Below are 23,382 nucleotides of genomic sequence, written 5' to 3'. Positions count from 1 at the left end.
TTTTGGAAAAAAATCCAAAAATATCTTTATCTTATAATATTGAATATCATAAATAATATATTCTTCTTATATAATCATAGTGAAACGATTTATTGCCGCTTTGATTCGGCTTAGGCTTGTTCTAATGCAAAGTAAATCAATTTTTTTCATATAATAACTTTTTATACAAAAATTTTATGCTTGTTTTGTTCAGTTTGTCTAAAAAAACTTAAAATAAATGCTCTGGATTTTTTATTTATGTAAAAGGATCTAATGTCTTGTTTATAAATGAAATAGAAAACAATTTTTCTTTATCTGTCTATTTTATAATATTTATCATATAAAAATATTAAAATCAGCTAATACTTCATATATTATACTATTATAGCATGTTTCATATATCTTCTTGCCATAATATTTATGCCCAATTTTTGAATTCCAATTTTTTTGCTAAAATTTACAAAATATATATACATTTTACTTCGTGTAGCATCATAATAACATATACAACTTATTTTTTTAAATCACAATCTTTATTGTTTTGTCAAATAACTGTGAATTTTTCACGCAAAAAAAGTTTAATCTTATTTTTCCTCTGCTAAGAAACAATCATTCTATAAGATTTTATTTTTTAAATTAAATTATATAGAAATATCCTACTGTCGTATATCTTATAACTACTTTCGAGAGAAAGTAAAATTTTATAACATTCAAACGATAGGTTTCAATTCACCACTTGTTTTTTGCATAAAAGAACGACCAAAATCAATATTTGCAGTCACTATCAGCTACATTATATTCTTTTATGAGTGATTTCCGTAAATTTTTATCGATTTTCTAATATATTCAATATTCTCTTGGAAATTAATTTTACCATTCTAAACATACATTTTGCTTAGTAATTTTTTTAGTTTTATTTATATCATGTATTTTCATGTTAGATTGATAATAGTTTCAGCAGAAAAATAAAATAGCTAACAAGGTATCATGTTTATATATTCTCCGGGTTTTGGTGTTTAAAATATTTTCTATGTGTCTGATAAGCACTATTGTAACATCCAATATGTTCTAACACACATAATTTTTTTCTGCGTATAATATAAAATTTTCTTATTTTGTCTTGTATTATTTCTAAAAATTAGTCTGAAAATTTAATGCATATTCTATATTTTTTCTTACTATAGCATATTTTTATATATATTATCACAGCACTATATAAAATTTATCTGGCACATATAAACACTTTATATTATTTTTTCTTAGACATTATGATAGATGTATTCTTATTCTCCATAATCGAGCTGTTAAACTTGTGAACTTTTTGATTGTATTTAAATTCAGTTTTTTCTGAAGAATTTCATTATGATAATATAAAGGAACAATTCGTTAAAACAATAGACTATTATGAACTTAGATCCGTACGGTGAATGTAAAGCATTTTCATGTAGTTTATTTATACGGATCTTTTGCACTTGATACTCAAAATCTCAAATATTCACCACAATCTATTTCCACCATTAAGTTTTCAGAAAACATTATATATTCATTTTTAGACTGCCATTTCTGTCTTTCTTTGATACAATTTTCTTAATATTTGCTTACAATATCTTCTAATTTCAAGATATTCATCTGAACTTATTACCAATTCTTATGTTTTTTTGTTTCATATGCGCATTACCAATAAATAATGATCTATCGGTTTGTCTGGATCATGAAAACATATATAAATTTCTCTAATAGTCACCTGCAAATAAATTTGGTTGTTCTTTTAATTATCTGTATATTTTACTAACGATAGGGAAGTCACACTTATTTTTTTTAAGTTTATGAAGAAGATTGCACTAAATTTATTGTATTATTCTTTTTTGCATATATAACATGGTTTATAGTAAATATTCAAAATCCAAACTCAATATTTTAGATGCACTAGTTTGTCCATATATTTTTACATTGTTGTCATATTTCATAGATATATGCTATCTTCTATACCTTTTCATTTTTCATTTTTTTCATATGTTTTTCTTGCACTCATTCAGAATTGAAAATTCCATATACATTATTAAGATTAACTGTGGTTCTTGATATAAATCACATTATGATTCGAAAAAGTTTCTTCGTGTGTATTTTTTGCAACAAGTCTATGTATTTGATTGTTTCATCCTTCTCGATCGTTCACAATCAGTACTAGATGTCATTTTAATTCATTTATACTTCATCGAAATCAATCCAGACTACTATTCTCACTTAGATCCCTGGATCCAAAAATTATTATACTTTCTTTTAACTTTAAGTTCTGTCTCTTTATCGCATTTTGTCATTTTATTGCCCGATGCATTAAGAAATATCATTTCGAGTTTCTAAATATATTATAATAAAGATCTTTTTTTTAGAATATATCAGACATGACGAAATATATAGGTTGGCTAAAAATAAATAAATAAAAGAAAATAGCAAGCAAATATAAAAAAATCAATTACATAAAATAATCTTTTCACCTAGGATTAAAAATATGTAAAATGTATTTTTTTGGAAATAAATATATTCATCACATCAATATGGTATCTGCAAATCTTAATTCGGTTTCAAAATCTGTCTTTCTTATGGCATTTAAAACATTAATAATTCCCCACGTTGTAAAATAAATTGTGTGTGTTTAAATTACATGAATTTCGGCCATAAATTAATGCATACAAAGATCACGAATAGTATTTAATTAGTAAATACATATCTACTTTTTATGAAGAAGAAGAGACTAAATCAGTCGGCATTAAACTTTGAGAATTAATTTATATAAATAAGTGATTTTTATTGATTTAAAAATACAATTTATTGATTTTATTTAAGATTTTTTTTTGATTTATATGAATTCTCTATTATTTAAGAGTAAGAGCCGATGAAAATATTACCAAAGCAAAATCATAAATAATGTAATTTATAACGTTCAAGGAAGTAAGAATTTTATATATAATAATAAAATAATGATGTTTATACGATATCTTGATGTATTATCATTCTGATGATCACATTCTATTAAGATTTTCTGTTTACCCCTTCTTTAGACATATTTGCCAAAAATAGCATTAAAATCACATAACTCAGTAGAGCTTTAATTTTTAATCATAAGATAATCTAAATATTTCAAAGGCCTTTCTATATGCGGCTTAGAATTCTTAGATATTTTTTTAAAAATGTATTAGGCAAATTATAAATATACAGTTAAAAGGCCTCAAATAGCGTTCTATACTCTAATTGTATGATTTATGAAACTTGTGTTGGTTTTAATATAACATTATTGTAAACCAATGATAACAAAGATTTATTCTTCTTATATAACCATTATACTTATTATGGAAAAAAGGGGTGATAAAAAGTTCATCAATTTTGGTGATCGGTATATATTGTGGAAATAAATACCCATCAAAAAGATGACACCTTCCGACGAATTAGACATAATAAAATTCGAAAATCAAATTTTAAACTACATTGAGCATGGTGATATAAAAACACAAACTAACTTATCTAGAATATTTTCTAAAATATCAGCCAAAGATTATGATGGTCACATATATAAGCATTTTAAAAAGAATTTACTATTAGCAAGCCTCGATATTTTAGAAGCATCCCATAATCAACATATCAATGATCTAATAGAAAATTTATACAAGAATTTGTGCAAGATCACACCACTGGAAGAATGGTGTGAAACAATTGAGAAGAGCTATCTTTATATTGATCAAAGAAAAAACATCCTACAGTGCATCAAGTTATATGAAATACTATCATGCTATGAAAATTTAGGTAGCTTAACAGAAAAGTATACTTATATATATGATGTAAAGATCGTCGAAATACTGGACATTCTTTATGACTCATTAAAGACGAAAGAATTAAATCATGTATCAAAAATTTTAATTTTCATTACGCAAACTTACATGAAATTTTGTGTGCGGCTATATAGAAGATCAGATGAGTTTAAAGAAATAACCAAAAATATCATTTCATATATATTTGAGAGTTTCGAAATCGAAGATATTTTTAACGAAGAAAAAAATTACACAGAAGAACAAAAATTATTTTCTTTGACCATAAAATGCAATGCACTGAAAGTATATAAACATTATTATTCATATGAAATGGTGGATGATGCTGATGATTCCACTTTAACACAACAATATGATTGTTTCGATGAATTTGAAGATGATACGCTGATGTTTCGGTTTTTGAATATAATATTGAAAGACTTTAAAACACTTCTCTCAAATATCCATTTGAATATTGATCAATCCCTAACTCTGTATTTGCATAGATATATTAATATTTGTTTAGATTCTTTAATTGAAATAAAACATGTTATCCAGCATATTTCGAGCTTGTATCATCCATATGTGCATTTCTTTGTATTTGAATTTATTTTTCCCTGGAGGAAGTTAATCTTAAGAGATTCAATTAAGGAATATTGTGATATGGAATATAATGGAAAATCATTTAGAGTATCTTTTTGTCGACTGTTATATTTTTTTAGTTGCCTGATATCAAATTTGAGTATATATCAAAAAAATGATAAAGCCAAAGATATAATTCTTCTTTTGGGTGGCTATATTACAATTTACAAAGAAATACCAAATTATGAAAATGCACAAAAAGCATATTGTTCAATGGATCTGTTTTATTCTATGGAAGACACTTTGTCGTCTTATGGTATTTTAGACAACTTTCTTGCGTGTATATTTCCTGAAATCAATTCTCCATATCTCTTCATCCGTCTTTTCGCCTTTGAATGCATTATAAAGTATCCTGAAGTGTTTCAAGGATATTTACGAAAAGGAGATATAGATATATCTACATTTTATAGAGAAAACCTTAAAACAAACAATATTCACTTATTCACAGTAGTATGTCTAGCCAAAAAACATTTCATAACATAATTAAAATACAATTTCGTGCAATAAATGAACTTTTCTAAAACCATTTTAAGCTATATTTGTAAATTGGATGCATTTTACGTTGAGTAGAACATATAGATAGCATCTTATTAACTCAAAAAATACCTAAATGATGGGTATTGGCAACATGGACGTATTTTTTGTCGATTTAATTTTTTAATTACAGCACGAGCATATTTAGATCGTGATAATATAATATAAAGAATAAAAAAATAAGTAAATTAAATTCAGAGTTGTGAAATTAAAATAAGGTATGAAATCAACGACTTTAGATATATATCAAACATAAATTGAACAATTTTAAGCTTCACGAAGATCTATAAACAATATATTTTTTTTAATAATTATTTACGATTTATTTAATCCTTTTTGGCATCTTAAATACATGATTCATGTCGAATTCACTACGTAAAAATCCTATTTTAGAATATTAATTCGAGCCATTCTTGTAAAAAAGGGATTATCAGATAACGTTACATCAATTTTGTTTTCGTACGCGTATCTACAAATCGAGTGCCGTATATTTTATTTTTTATATTAAAGCTTTTTTATAATTTGTTTTTAATTTATATAAAAATATACTTTTAAATACTTTAACACTCATAATCTAGTAATTTATCTAGAAAATTGTATTTTGGATTGATTTTATCTATTTTTTTTAAATTAAAAATTATGAATAGCTTGTAACTTTTTTAAGCCATATGTTTATGATCGAATAAGTTTTTTTAAGTAAATATATGGTGTTTCATGAACTATAGAGCTAAGACTTTATGAAAAAGCAAAGTTTTTTGCTTTTTTTTAATTTACATGTGACGAATTGACCGATACTTATATATGAGAGGCGATTATCTTGTAATTGAGCAGCATAAAATATATGTTCAAAATAAGATGAGAAATGATTGTAAAAAAATATTCTTCTGTAAAGATAATTTATTTCCCACAGGAAAGCATAATATTTATCAATTAATCATGAAAACTCAATTATGGATAAAGGAAAAATAAGCTATTTGTAAAAAAGAAAATCAAATCAGGATATTAAATATATTTCCTATTCTACTGCATAGATACACTATGCAATGTACACTTTTGTTAATTGTTTCCTTGAAGAATAAATGACAGGCACGTATATAATATAATCGTATTAAATTGATTTTAAATACAAGCTGTAATTATAAACAACTTTATTTTCGTGTTTAAAATATGGATATTGATACAATTTTTAGAGATCTAGATTGATAAAGAATATTTAATTCCACAAAAAGATCTAATATGTTAGATAATTTAGTTCCAAGTTTTACTTTCGTTCGGAATATTTTACTCTTAATATTTGAGACAAGATTATTTAATTATTCAAATTGCACAATTAAGTTTACTTTAATTAATTATTTACTTAATATCGAAAATTACTATTTCCCTCTATTTTTTGTTATTTTATCATTGAATTTACATAAATTACATGTTTTCATAATATTTAGAAAGAAATAACAAAAAAAGCTATAAATATCTCTGCCTATTTTTGCAATATATTCAAAAGCTCTATATTCAAGTGATATCAGAGGCGAAGTTATACTAACTTATCTTAATAATAGTTAGCTTGGTTATACACAGGAATTTATTTTTCTTTTTTTATCAAGATCTAGATTTTTTTGACAAAAAGAAATCATAAACCCCTGTTCTAAGATTAAGAAGAGCAATTTTATAGAATGTTATTATAACGCAGAGAAGTCAGAAAAATATTTTTTTGTATTAGTTTTTGTATTTCGTGAGATTACATATCGGATGTAAAAGACAAAATATATCACAGACGAGTTAAAACGTACATGAAATAGGAGAGATAAGATATATTCGTTTAAAAAGTTTCTTGGTAAATAAAAGAAGTACAGAAATTATAAATACTTATCTATATAAATACATTTCTTTATTAATTTATACAATATCAACGTGTCACAGATATATAAAATAATAATAAAATGATATTGCTACAATATTGAATTATAAAAAAATTCACAAATATTTTTTTAGCATCTATGTCTGTTTTTAGGTTTTTAAAACACGATTTCTTCTATAAAAGATTATATTGTATAATAAGTTTGTATATATATGTCTAAAATAAGTATTTGATTTTCCTCTATTAAAATTTATGTGTAAACTTCAGAACAAAGGTTTTTAATATATTTTGTAATAACTTTTTCATGTCACCATTTATAATCTTTTTGTACATCTTTTAAATATGGCGTAGAAAAATAAGTTGTATGATATTTTTAAACAGGGTTTCGGTAAGAGTAACAGCAATTCAAATTACACAACGCAAAAAACCCTAGAAAAAATTTTTTGTTGTAAATGCCACATGTAGAAATAACATAAGAATTTGCATCACAAACTATTTTTATATATCGACTTATTAAATACTATTAACGTTCCACTCGAGCCTCGTTTCTATTTTTTCCTGTAAAAATATGTGCATTAATATGAGAAAAAATGAGAAAACCAAAAAATTATTTTCATTAGGATGGCTATGATACAATTTTGTTATATTTTATTTTCTATCTTTGGTGCCAATTAAAACATACCAAAATTTTTTTACCGAACTTATGTGTGTTATAGTTTTTATGCCACGCCAATATATTTTTTTTTCGCGTGTACTGCTGCTCCCTAGATTTTTTTTACATTTTTAACAATATATTCATGAATTAAAATGATCGAAACTAAATCTCAAAAAAGAAAACAAGATTTATTAACAAAATATAAAAGCTGTAAAAAAAAATATAATATATGTAAAATAAAAAATAATCGTTTTTTACTAATAAAAAATCATTATGCAAACGAAATGTTTTATTTTTGAATATAATACCTATTTTGTAGTTTTTAAAACTTATCTCGCAAGCTTTCAAGACATAAAATCGATATTTAACTCTATATCAAGCATTGAATCTAAGTATGTTGCAAGAAATTGTGTTTTATTTGCAAGCAATTTTTATATTCTCACCATCTGAGATTGAATCATATTTTCATATAGTTTACACAAATCTTTTCCGTTTATCTAAGTATTTATGTTTTTCTGAGTTAATACGCTTTTAGAGACATGAAAAAGCATAAGCTAGTAATTAAAACGCTATTAAACAAAGGTAAAAAATATTTTTTTCTATATCAATTAGTAAAAATCATGGTAAATTGCTATAACTATAACGTGCCAATTTTTGATAATTTATTTTTCCACGCAATTTTTGTACTTTATATAAAATTTAACAATAAACTTATAAATAATTAACCATAAAAACATAGAAAAAATACTTAATTTAGAAAAAGATACAAAAAATACTAGCATATTTAAGATTTACGTTTTCAGAACATTGAGCAGCAAAAATAAAGCATATTTTATAATTCTAATACATAAAATTATTTCAACAAAATATATGCATCTTTTAATAAAAGTTTTTAGTTGAACATAGTTAATTAAATTTTAGTTTTATTTAATAAAAAATACAGTAATTTTCAAAATACACATATGCTATTTGAGCAATAAATAATACAAAAACAACATATACTTGATGCTTAAAGCCGCATTGATTTGTAATTTAAGATACGATTTTTCGGCACGACATTTCTGACTTATTTCGAAAACGCAAGTGTAAAAAATTCAATAAATAAAAATTAGTATTTTAAAGAAATATTTTACAACAGATAATGATCTAATTGCATAATCAATGCATTCGAAAACATGTAATTTATTTATAAAAAAAATTTTATACTTATTCCAAAATGATGCGGCCATGTTTTTCAAAAAAATCCAGTCTTTTACTATTATATTATAAAGCTTTTTTTATTTGTTAGAAGAAATTTTTCTGGCTATTTTTCATACATTAAACCATAGTTTAAGATGTTTTACAATGCAGTTATTTAAAATATACACAAAAATTCAAGAAGTTGAAAAAAATACTAGCTCAAGCAAAATGACAAAGGTGTGTAAAACTCTTTTCCAAAAGTTCAATATTAGAACTAACTATTAAACAGAATATATAAATGTAAAGAGTAGCGAACTAATTTAATCAATAAAAAAATATTGGCCATAGCTATTAGACAGAGATTAATTCGCAGGTTTTTTAATTAGATTTCCAAAACACTAAATAAAATTACTTTGTTTCTCTAGATATAGAAGTATATTTATAAATCACTTATTACATAAATATATAAATAAAAAACAGAATTTGAATTATACTCTAGTGATAAATCATCGTCTATATGAGCATCGTAAAACCACACAGTTTTTTTTTAAATTCATGTTGTATATATGTGGAATATTTTATTATATAGATATGCAGATATTAGTAGCCAATCTTATAAAATGTCATTTAATAATTTCACATTGTAATTACATTTGCATCGCAAGTTTAGAGTTATATTCTTTTTGATTTTATAAATTTGATTTCTATATTTTTTTGTCATATTCGGCATTATTAATCTTAATTTATTCTTTAAGCATAATTGAAATGGTTACTCATTCCTACAATATATATTTTTTTTTATTGTAGAATCCAATTCTTACATCTTTTGCGATAATTCACCTTTATAAAACTAATAAGTTTTATATTTTTTCTATGTTTAGAATTTTAGATTTATGTAGAATAAAATTATCTCTTTTTATTGAGCAAATAGCTGGATTTCCCCTGGATTGGGAATATAAAATATATTTCTAATAAAATCGCCTTTATACAAATAGAACCGTGAAACATATCTTAAAAACTTGTGTCTCTAAAAAAAAGTACAAAATTTCGAAAGACTTTTTTTATTCGAGTTTTATAAACTTAACGATTACAAGTCTGCGTTGTTTAAATACAATAAGCTTAGTATAAACTAAATATCATATTTAATAGTGGTCTTTTAGCCGTAAATCATTCAAACATACAATAATCTAAAATTAACGCAACAAGTTTATAAAAATTTTCTTAATGCCTTTAAATCGACGAATAATTTTTTATATGTGTATGTTCGCACATCTTTATACTCGAATTTGTTTTACTATAAAAAAAACCGTAAAAGCATACTTAATAGCTAAACTAAATATCCCATTAAAACTAGCTTTATGATTACAAAAACATTCTACATAAAAAAAAATTCATTCTCAAAAAAAAACAGAATAATCAGCAAAAGTACCCAATACATAATAATCTTATATTTTTTAGTATATCGCAACAGTAAGATAATTCATTGTCAGTAAGATTTTTTATTGCATCTGTAAAGTAAGAAAATATCCAGTGCTATAGATTATATACAAAAAAAACGTTTATCATGATGGTAAGCGAATTTTGTAATGTTCATAAATGATTATCGGGTAAAAAAATAATGTTATAATAATATCTGCGATTTATTTTTGTAACTAGCTTGGTTTGTGTAATTGTGTATATTACTTTTAATTCTGAATATATCTCATTTTTCATATTTTGTAGTAAAAAACTTCTCTATGGCAGATTTTGTTCATTTTTCAAACTTCTGGGTAAAATATTATAGATTAAATGGAATAATAAAGTATGAAAACAGGTATAATTTCTAAGTCGTTAGTTTTGTTGTTAAGCAGTAACTTACAAAATCCATTAAGATCAACCTTATTAGTCACTGACATATGTTATCTAACAGTTATGCAGACAATAGCATACTATTTCGTATAGTTGGTCCATGGAGAGAATAAATTTGTTCTTTTACATAAATTTGTATTATTTTAAAAGTAAAAAATACAATTTTTTTTTGTAAATTCTTTAGCTGTTGTATTGTGGTTGAGTTTAGAGTTTTGGTTATAATTTGATAGAGTCAACTTGGATATCGCTTAGGTTTTTGACTTCAAAAAACAACGCTAAGCCTTATGCACGCATGGCATTTATTTTCTTGTTGCAACTTCCAGCGCTTCAATGAAGAATATCTAAAATGGATAAATAATCATACACTTATTTTTGACTTAAATATATATATTTTTCAATTTATAGAATGAAAGAGTTACTATTTATTTAAAATTTGCAAATTATTTGGATGTGGAAAATTAACCCCTTTAAAAATAAAAATTGAAAATTCTATTCATGTAAATGCACCGCACACCATAAACAAACATAAATAATGTGAGAGTAATTTAAATATATATGTTAGGCAATATAAATCGAATTAATTCCTTTGTTGGTATATCTCTAAAATTCCTATTCTGTTGCGAGAATATATGCACAGCTACTACTATTTCGATCCAAAATACGATAAGTAATCAACATATTAATTTGATGTTAAAAATTACATCAACTAATAAAATGCTGCTAAAAATATGCTTAAAAAAATTGAAAATTGGAAAATATTTGAATTTCAAATTTTACTAGCCCTTATTGTATAAATTCTTTTTTCTAGCATAAGAAACAAATTATATAGTCGAGCTATACCATACTATTACAAAAAAAATAGCAATATATAGTATTTAATTGCGTTTCATTGTGTAAAATTTTAGTTTATAACTGTCGTATTTACATTAAAAATATTTATAGATAAATATTTCGTTGTTATTCTAGAGATGATATATTTATTTTGTTTATAATTACCAAAATCATATAAGTAAAATAAAAAGTCGTAATAATATTGACAAAAAAATACATATTAAATTCAGATATGAGAACACATTATAGAGATTTTTCTAGTAATTTTATTTGATTTTTTACTAGTACAAGGGCAAAAATAAGTATTTTGATAGATATTTAATGCATGAAAATATGTGTTTTTATAAATTTAATTGACGTAACCCATACTGCTCGATTCGAAATAAGGTTTAATTGACATTCTTTATTTTAAAAACTAATTTTTATGCAATAAATGTGTTTTTCTATTGTCGATACATGCGTGATTAAAAATTCTATATTAAAGACATATATATTGTTTTTATTATTTTCCAAGCAGGGTTTTATATGTTTGGAATGAAGGAAATAATATTTTCAAAACATTTTTATACCTTTTATATTACTGCAATAAACTGTTTTAAATTTGTTGTGGATCATATATGAACAAAAAAATATATAACAAATAAGGTATAAAAATTTAATCAAATCTAAGATATGCGCCAGATAAATCTTTACAGTATATATATGAATTATCTTTTTAAATATAAGTAAACTATAATTATTTTTATTTCGAAAATTCATGTAGACAATTTAATGGAATATTAAAGATTGATTTTCCATATTTTGATAGAATTTGACTGCTCAAACAGCAAAACATTACGAGGATGCGTCTATATTATATAGATAAGTTATATATATATATATATATTGATGAGACACAGGATTTAAAATAAAAGATAGAAAAACTTATTCTAGAGCTGTGTTTGTATAAAACTTAAAACCAACCAAATAAGATCCTAATTAAATGATTAAGTTTAAATTACAGCAACAAAATATAACATAAGAAATAATTTAAAATGATACACATAGATAGACCTACCTATATCTGTTATATGTGATTAATCGAGTTAATGTAGGAATGCAATTTATATAATTAATGTTAATGTCCATATTTGCCAAAAATCATGCTTTAATTATATAAAAAATATAGTTCGCATAAAAACATCATAAAAGTACGATTACTGTCAATTTATGATTTACTTAAAAGTATAAAAAAATAATTTTGCACTTAATGCGCGTAGAAAGAGACAATCATACAAAGTTTGCATTTTTTTATCAATATCTTTGTTCTTCTTTTATTCATTCTGTCGCAGAATTTTAAGATGTGCAAATGTCGGGTGATGATTTGACCCATCAGATGGCTTTTTTTATCTCGAGGTTATTATATACATATTAAATTGTTTTACATATTTTTTAGCTTGATGCAAATGATGCATGTAACTGCATAAAATTTCCTTACTATCTGATACATCGTAAATGTAGGATATGCCTTACTGTAAATAAGATGAATCTTAATATATGGGAAGATATTGGATAAATGATATCATACTTATTTCTTAATCGACACAAAGATCTAGAATTTCATCTTTTTACTTGTATTTTTATTGTAATAAAGTTTATAAATATATCTAGAGCTATTAAATCTTTAATTCGCAGAAATTGGGCTTATCATACCTTTTAAAATATTATTTTTATCATTTCAGTTTCTTCTAAATAATATTTGTGTTTAGAGCATATAATGCACTCATTTTACAAAAAAAAACAAAAAATTTATCCAATAAAATGTTTCATTTCAATAAAAATATGAAAAAAATTTTCTCGTTTTTCTGGGTCATGCATTCTCTATAAAAAGCATCTCTTTTCTTTTGTTTTTTCCATGAATTTAAAATATTTTTATATACAATAACAACACCCAACAATAAAATTTGCATATAAGCATTTTTTATATCCACCACCATTTAGTAGAAATTATCTTGCGATTTTTTTACCCATAACCATCTTTTTTACTATTTTCTTTGTTATTTTCAAACAACAAAAACATTATTTTTATGTTTAAATTTGCATTCAACAACACAGAACCCAAAAAATTACATCGAAATGATCTGATGTTACTTACACTATCAAGCTAAAAAAATTTTTTTTTATTTAAATTAAAACAGCGCCCCTTAGATCTTAAGCTTAGAATTTCTTTATTATACTATTTTTATAATATTCTATCAATATTCACTATGCTTTTTTATCAATTTTAAGTTTTTATTCTATGACTTTTTTGTAATTTTTTGTTAACACATTTTTATTATACTAAAGTCAACCGCATTTTATAGATAAGGAGTGAAAAAGCTATAGGTGTAGAATCATTAAATAAAGGCAAACTACTACATCTATGAAAATGAATTCTTTTTACTTAGTAACGCAATATATATTTTATTTGTTCTTTAATATAGGGAATATAAATGAGATAATTTTTTTTATCACGAGATAGATTTAAAATAATATCTAAAAGTATTTGGGTAACAAAAAAAAGTGAGTTTGCTAAAACAGTGGATAACACCAAATCAGCTTTATATATTGAAAAATTATGACCATTTTTTACTTAAAAATGTTTGGAAATATAGAAGTTATTGTAAGTCTTCTAATTTATAAAATTGTGATTATCATGTAACATATAGTGCAGTTTTTATATATAACCATTTTTTATTTTAATGTATTTTTATTTTTAAGGTATGCTAATTCGATTCTATATATTCCTAATTTTTTTTTTAAATTGCATTTAATTTTTATAAAAATACAACATAAACTATTTGCGATTTCGATTCCCAGATTTTAGACTTTTAGAGCAAAAAAAAGGTTTTAAAACGATATCAGGTGATAATTAACATTTATATACATTAAATTTTTATTTTAATTAAACAAATATATCTACGTTGCTTAAGATAAAGTTGAGTAAAATATAAAACATTTTTATATTTAGCAAAGGATTGAACATTCTAAAAAAATTTGATAAAATCAGTTTTATCTATGATTTGCATCAAAAAGATAATGCAAAGATATGAAATGTCTCAATTTCATATCCGATATAAAAACCACTGGAAATATATTTTGTGACATATTAGTTGATGACCGTTTTATATACATATAAATAATGCCTTAAAAAATTGCTATGATGTATTACCGAGCATTGAAAAAACATTATACAATTTTCTAAAAATAAGCGATAATATACATTTTTAAGATGCAGAACAATATATGATAGCATGTGATTTTTAGATAAAAAAAGTAAACGTAGCTCAATTGTATAAAATTATGAAGGGTTTTATAACCTTTTAGTTGAGATGATTTATCTTATATATTTGTATCTTTTCTTATTAGTAAAAAAATATTTATAATATTGCAAAAATACGTATAAAACGAAATATATATTTTATTTTTCTATAAATCTATAAAAAGTATGATATATAAAATGTCTCAATCTGTTAAAATTGTAGCTTGAATAGTATAGTTTTGATATTTTTTATTTTTTTCTGTAACCTTAAATCAATTTAAGATTGGGAAAAATGAACAATAAATGATTGAAATCGACTTGTATTTACATAAATATCAATTTTATAGTATTAAATGCAATGTTATATATGCAAAGAACATTAAAAACATGATTTTTGCCTTATTTGATGGTTCCATACGATGCAATTAAATATTTTTTTTTAAAAACTCAATAAAATTCACATAATTATTTTTTATGATTTGTATTCTGGCATAAAAAAGCATATTTTTTTAAAAATTAAATATTTATGTATTGAGTTATTTATAGTACAAGATGTGAAAAGACATAAAAATATATTTAATCGATTGAAAAGATCCTGCGATTTAAAGACACATTTTTAACAAGACGTAATCTTTTTATATACTTTTTTTTTGTAGAGTGTACATAAATGGCAAGGAAAAAAATTAATGCTCCAAAATTGACTTATCTAATAATTTATGCGTTACAGTATGTGAAGTTATATTAAAAAAAATGTAAGAAAATGATTTAGCAGTGCAAATCATTATATTTCTAGCATAAGAGCAGATTCTCTTTGATTAAATGTTATCCTTCTAATATATTGTTAGAATACGTAAATGAATTTATTTAAGCTTCTGTACAGTTTCAAATCTACTGATACTAATGGGAAATGTGTTTAACTTTTTGTAGTTATTTTTCAATATTTGAAAGTTTATTGGTTAAAAAAAATCGGCTTATTTGAAACCAGTTTGTTTATTAAAGAAAGGTTTTATATAAATTTGACATTATAAATACGATAGGTTTAGATTTTGGTCTGATAATATTTTAAATGTTCTTTTGTATCTCTATATTCTATATACGAGAATATCTGCATCATATAATTTACAACATACATTCAAACTTAAAAAAAGTCATAATAAACCGTTTTTTATTAAAATTAGATTCTTTGTTGATCCATTTTAATGTGAATTTTTTTTCTGAAATAACAGAATCTTTATTAAAAGTTTAAAGTAATTCAATAAAAATACCATGATTTTTATAATAGAATTCAACCTTTTCAATACTTTTTGTAAAATTAATGCAGTTTTTTGTATACAAAAATTAATTAGATTTACAGTTTTATGTTATATTTTCCCGATACAAAAGTATAGGTTCTTTTAAAAAATCCAACTTTAATACTTTAAGATAAATAAAAATCTTGGTATAAAATATAATAAATATATTATAATTTTTATTTTTGTGAACCATTATTTAATACCATTTTCTATAGACTAGAATTTTAAAATCTAGATATAATATATCATTATATAGGGCTTCGATATAATAACCAAAATGATGTATTTGTTTATAATGTAATTTAAGGAATGTAGTCGAAACTAGTATGTATGTTCATATGGATAATTTTTTGCTTGAAATCATAGAAAATAAAAAAATTTTAATTAGAAAATCTTCACAATTCTTTGACTTCAAATAACTATGTATTGGATAAAAGAGGTGTTTTTAGAAACAGATAAATATGGATAATAATAGACAACAAACCTTTTAGAAAAACGTACCAATATGCATCTCTTATATATCACCAGTGTATGTGATCGAATCAGATTCGCTTCAGCGAAAATAGAGACCAAGTAGATCTTGTTATATGCTTTTAAATTTGTTTTAATCTTTAAAGCTTGCATGACTTTTTTATGAAATACGTTTTTTTTTAATAGTATTATTATACGAAAAGTGTATTTTATAGTCAACACTTGTATAGAATCTGTTGTGAAATACAACCCAAGTAAGACGCAAAAATGCATCCATATATGTTGTTTATCTGTTATAATTTTTTACAAAATCAATTATTATTTTTATAAATTTTGCATTTAAAGTATCATCGAAAATGTATATAAAATCAAGAGCTTTTTTTTATTGTAATTGATGTTAAAATATTAATAATGGCCAACAATAATAGCCGTATTGTTAATTAATATTTCTTCAGGATATATAAAAATACAAATTATGTCTTTATTTTCTTATTTTTGAGGCAATAATGTTTGTTCTTATGTGTATTATAAAGAAAGTATTATATATTTCTTTTTATTTGAAAGTATTTAATGTATATTTAGCAAAGCTAATATTTTTATTTACGAAAATATCATTTTTCTTCAGCACGCAGTTACAATTGTAGTATGCGATTTTAATATTTTTGTATATTTTTTATTTGCAATAAAATCATATTTTGCTACAAAAAACTAGAACTTTTTTATTTTCTTTCGCCCTATAAATTCGCAAAGAATACAATAATTTCAATAGAATTCCACAATTTACTTCATATGAACAATTATATTTATTTATATTTTTATCATACAATAACTTTGTTTCATTTCTCTTCGACCAAAAAAACATCAAAAACATTCTCAGAACTCTCGGTTATTAGAAATTGTTTTTGCTACCAGTATACATGCCTCGGGATTATTTTCACTTGAAATTAAATATTTTAGTGCCTGTATACTACAAAATATATTTAATACTTAGTTAAAATCAAAAAATGTGTTAATAAGAATTTGATACTTACTGGAAACTTAAATTATCGCAAACTAGCAAAAAAAATATATATTTGATTTTTTCTGCATTATTATATTTTTAGACACTATAATGATACCTTTAGCTTCATATTATCTAATTATTGATTCCTCTGATTTTTCACATATAAATAGTTACTCGTTCTGTTTTTTGTTTCACGCTTTTTATTTTTATGATCATCGAAAATGAGAAATATATACATTTACAAAAGACTAATTTTTCAAACTTTACAAAATTATATACGCTGCATTGCAATTTGAATCCTTCGCTTTTCTATCGGGATGCTTTCTAGACTTGTGCCACGTCCTTTTCGCATATTCTTTTATATACATCCTAAGAAAATGTGCTAACACAATATAATAAAAAGTATTTGGATGAGCTTGAAGATGCTAACCATTTTAATTTATAAACAAACCTTTAGGTGAGATAAACCATTGAATCAATATTTCTTTAACGGAGGAGAGGTATAGACGAAGAATTCCGAGAAGATAAAATAGCCGATTGTATAAAAAAGCTGGGAGCACGAGAGATCAAGTAAGTTGTGCTAGAGAATAAACACTAAAATTATTGTTTATAATATAGCCCCAAATATCAATACACTGGGAGCACGAGAGATCAAGTAAGTTGTGCTGAGAATAAACACTAAAATTATTGAATATAATTAAGCCCCAAATATCAATACGCTAGGAGCACGAGAGATCAAGAAAGTTTTGCTTGCGAACAAACACTATAATTATATAATATAATTAAATCCTAAATATAAATGAAATATAAACACCCTTTTAATCACGCTGTATTATAAAAACTAACAATATACCACATATATTTGTAGATTATTCTGTCTAGTTCTTTATCAGCCCTTTATCTTATTTTTATAACTCATTCTTCAAGTGCTCGACCTAATAATTTATCTAATTAAGATTGACTGATCCTAGTTTCTTTGCAAAATAGATATATTAATGTTTTGAATTCTTCTGGCAAGCTTTGATATATACACGTTCTTCTAACTGGCTTTAAGCCAAGTACGCCTAAAATCTACTATACTTTATTCTATAGCATGTTGTAGTAGCAAAGACTACACCTACATCGTATAGGACTACAAATCCACCCCTACCTTAAACTTTTAGCTTCTTTGATATATATTATTACAAAATAAATTATACTCATTGTTTTGATAGCCTCCACATCAATACTACAGTTTGTATCTATAATCAAACTTAAGTTGGTATGGACTACTCGTGAATATAATGCCATTCAATAAAATATTAAATCACACATTTTATTGATTTCATTTAACTCATCATGTTAAACTAGAACTTCAGTTTCTTGTAAAAGCAAACACGGCTGTTAGTTCCTTTCACCATATCATGACAACATTCTTGTGTTATATACATTATTCTTCCTTAACTTTTTAGTTGATAAAATAAATGTATAAATATATTATCCGAACTTCTATAGTGAACTTTTTTTTAAAATATAAGTTTTATTCGTACTGAAGGGTGGTATGGTTGAGTGTTTTACAAGTCTGACCCCTAGGTCAGGGGTCGCGGGTTCCATTTCCACCCACCATACTAATTTCCGAAACGAATTTACTCTAAACAAAAATACCCAAGGGGCGGATAGTGAACCATAAAAGATAAACCATCTAGCACTGACAAGCCATGTGAAAAAGGAGGTTGGTGTGTAAATCGTTGAACTGTGCCTCAGTATTGAAAAAAATCCCCACCTTCAGCAATGATATAGGTAAGTGTAGAGTGTGGTTGTAGCTTGTAGCGATGAACAGTAGACAGAATCTCATTTCCTCCACATAATGACTGCCGCCTATTAGAAAGGGCCCAATCCACGGTGATTGCGGGTGACAAGAAGTGCTGGAGGAGTCCCACAGAGAGACGCAGCAGTTAAGAAATAGTTCCTATTAATATAAACCGAACTTCCTAAAAGTAATAGAAGTAAAACATAAATAAATAAATAAATAAAGTAAATTCGATTAGAATTTTTTTATTAGTACTGAATATCGTAGTGTCTTAAACCCAGAATACTAAGAATAAATATTGAAACAGCGTTAACATTCTTTTGTAAATAATATTATAAAATTAGGGCCGATGTGACATTTATAAGTACTGAAGTAGTAACCTCGATAACATGTATTTATTCATGCTTATCATAAAAATTTGATCATTTTTGCATGTAGATTACTTTTACAATCCAAATATATTAATTCCGTAATATCCTATAACTTTTTTTCAAAAAAAATATTAGTATATATATCTCAGAAGAAATCATAAAATATGCATGTTACATGACAGACTTGCAGGTGTTAGCTAATCCTATGGTCTAGGAACTTAAAGTAAAGGTGATGCAAATAAAGAAGTTTATATTAATCCCAGACAGAATGATATAATAATTAAAGAAAAAAAATAAATTTAACAGGTGTAAATATTATTAAATGTCTCCAAATTTATATTACTTAGAATTATGTATTCACGATCAAAATATCTATATTTCTATAAATGAAAATTTCAATAAATTTCGATTGGTGTTTCGGAATCTATTTTGAATACTAAAATATTGATATTATATGATAATAATTAATTAGAACTTATATAAAATCAATTTCTGTGATTTGAATTTCTAACCATAAAGATTTGTATGTATATTATTACAACTATGGCTTCGATAGGTAAAAGTGAAGTGACTAACAAATGTGAAAATATACCCGAAGTGATAATAGAAAATATATCGGAAATTCCTATAAAACCAGACTCTTTTGAGAATACAATATTCGTAAGCAAATTGGATTACCCAATTAACGTAACAGAAATAAAATCTGAAAAGTTTAATGAAGAGCAATCACAGAATAATAATAGGAATGAACCTGATAGAAGAGATGTTATGTATCACAAAAAAAGGTTTCTATATCATAAAGAATTATTTACACCACTTCTATCCGAACATGACGAAAAGCGTAAAGAAATTGAAAGGTCCGCGCTAGAAACACTAAGAACTGGGATTTTTAGAAATTAAACATATTGTACAAGAAGTGATTCCATAAATAATTGAAATTATTATTATCAACTGGTTTATATATAAATTTTGTGTTGAGACTACAAAATGATATTGTTTTTATAATTTTTAAATCTCTATCGTTATATTATTGCAATGGTTTGCAAGAAGAATTTACACATGTGTTATTCAGTATTCATTCATTAAAATTTTTATAAGTAAAACTTTAAACTGCATTGCAATTTATATATGCCTAACAATCTTTACGCAATATTAAATTAAAATAACTTTATTCTTCTCCAAGCTCTACTTATATGTTCACGTGTTTTCTTAATTTTTTTGTGCTTCTGCTTCAAATGGATTTCCCATGATATTATATCGAATCCAATACAGCAAAATAACACAAAAAAGAATATTATTCATTTTATTTAAGCAAAAAGAAGTATATTGGTTTTTATTTACACCACAAAAATTTAAATCATTTTAATATACTTATTAACATTTTTATCAAAAACAATAATATGCAAGATTTATATGCTTAAAAAAATATAAAATGAATGCTATATTATAAAATTCAAATATAGCATCGAAACACAAATGCGAATTACACTGGTATTTTTTTAATAAAAGATATCATATTTTTTTCAGATAATGCATCTCTACTTTATACGAAATTATTCACTTTACAAAAAAATGATATTAAATTTCTATCTACATAAAATTTTTACCACTATAAGCGGCTTTTTATTAAACAGTGATAAAAAGAAGCAAAAAAACAATTATATTATTTTAAAATCCTATAATGCATAACACCGGGAGGCACAAATATATAAAATATCACAATTTTATATTTAAAATAAAAATTGATGTCTTACCAAATAATCATTTATTACAAATAAAATAATTATGCTTTAATAATACGATCAAAAGAATTATTTTTGAAGTCTTTACTAAATATAGAAAGCTTCCATTAGATAATAAAATGCACATATCACCAACAGATATACCTTTAACAAATATAATGCTCGACTACGGACCTTTATACATAGTTTCTATATGATCTTGCTATTCTAAAAACAGCTATTATTTCTTTAATTTTTGCGATAACTAATATTTCATTTAAAAAAATATCTATATAATAGAAACTAATAAGATAAATATGATGCATTTTTTTCAATTGCAAAAAAATACAAGAAAAAACTTTGCAATTTAATTTAGATTAAATATTTTTTATGTTTAATAATACATCTTTAAAGATAAATAATATCATGCCACACAAATATTTAGTATGTATTAATAAAATCTAAATGTAAAAAAATATCATGGTTTTTACTACTAATGTATAAGAGCATTTGGGCTTAAAAATTTTATAATATGTTTCATATCTTTGTAAGATACATTTTGCAGTTAGGAGCTGTTTATTTTTATATTTTATATATTAGACAGCATTTTTTGATTATAATAAAAAATCTACATTTTTTTTACATATTTATCAATCAAATAAAATTAAGTATTATAGATATTTAGAAATTAGTCAATGGTGTCATCCTTTTTTGTAATAGATACAACAACAAATATACACTGTGATGTGACATTTAAAAGTTATTAGAATTATATATAAATTTTTTATGTAACAAACACAAATCATTGCTAACGCTATAATTATATAAAATTACTAAATCCACATACGGTATTATTTTGGGCTATTACAATTCATATTGCACTATATTTATTCAATATATAATAATGTTTTTAAACAGAGTTATATGTATAAAAATGTATGCCTTTTCGATGCGAGAAGAGAGGCTTATTCGAACTAATTATAATTTATTAAGCTAATTTTTTTTTACATGCAGTTAATAGATTGAATATTATAGATCACATTATACATGCATACGAATCTTAAAGATTTTAGTTTATAAACGGATTTTAGCAAAATATCTATAAATTGAATCTTATATAATACCAACGCCTTCTGCATTTTCTACCAAATTTCGCTTTACAGTTATTAAAATATAGAAACAAAATTTTAAAACGTCCATATACGAAAAGGAGTCTCAAAATATACATAATAAGTTTTTATTCTTGCTTAAAACATTATTTTATGCATGTGTTAAACAAGTCATATAGTTTACTATCCTTACAGGAATTTCATTTTACATATCACCTTATGCAAGTTTATAATAAAAGCACACTGCAACATTATAGATTACTAAATTCTCTTTGATATATAAAGAAAATACTTAAACCTCTATAAGATACTATTATATCATATAAGAGTAAGTTTATAAAATAATTGACAGAAAAATATACAAAAAACATACATTGACATAAATAAAGCATGTGAAATAATAAAAATAATTAAAATTACTTTTATTTTATTTTATTATCTCTTTAGCGTTTTTACTATATTCTTGAAATTCTACCTAGTTGGTAGAATTAAAAGGTTTACGCTGCTGAAAAAATAAACTTGTAAAAACAAAAATTGCAAAAGTAAACAGAAGATTTGTATAAAAAGATCTGTCGGCGACAAAAAAACTCCCCACTAATTTATAAATTTTAAAACCGCAATCAATAACATTTTCCTTTGCTGTATGCTGCAATTATACATTTTTAACTGACCAATACTTATAAAAATAAATTAAATTCTTGTTCCTGTTCAAAAACATGACGTTTAGCAATTTAGGAATTTTTCATGTTTTAAGTAAATACAATGCTGTATTTTTAAAATCATTTTGGAAAATAGTACATACTATATAACATCTATTATCTTGGTGATTATTATATGAAATAGGTCTAATAAAATACTGACTCTTTCTATATTTACATTGCAGTTAAAAATTGCTAGATGTATAAATATGTTGATATAAAATTTAAAAAATTTCCTCAACTAGGACAAATCGATACACCATAAGATATTTAGAAAATATTCTTATAAAAAAAAAGATATATTAGATTGATTGATTGCAACTTC

This window comes from Rhyacophila brunnea, unplaced genomic scaffold (assembly GCF_057557595.1).
Source record: "Rhyacophila brunnea isolate RB1 unplaced genomic scaffold, BYU_Rbru_1.0 scaffold_58, whole genome shotgun sequence".
NCBI lineage: Eukaryota > Metazoa > Arthropoda > Insecta > Trichoptera > Rhyacophilidae > Rhyacophila > Rhyacophila brunnea.
Note: the sequence above shows the minus strand (reverse complement) of the source record.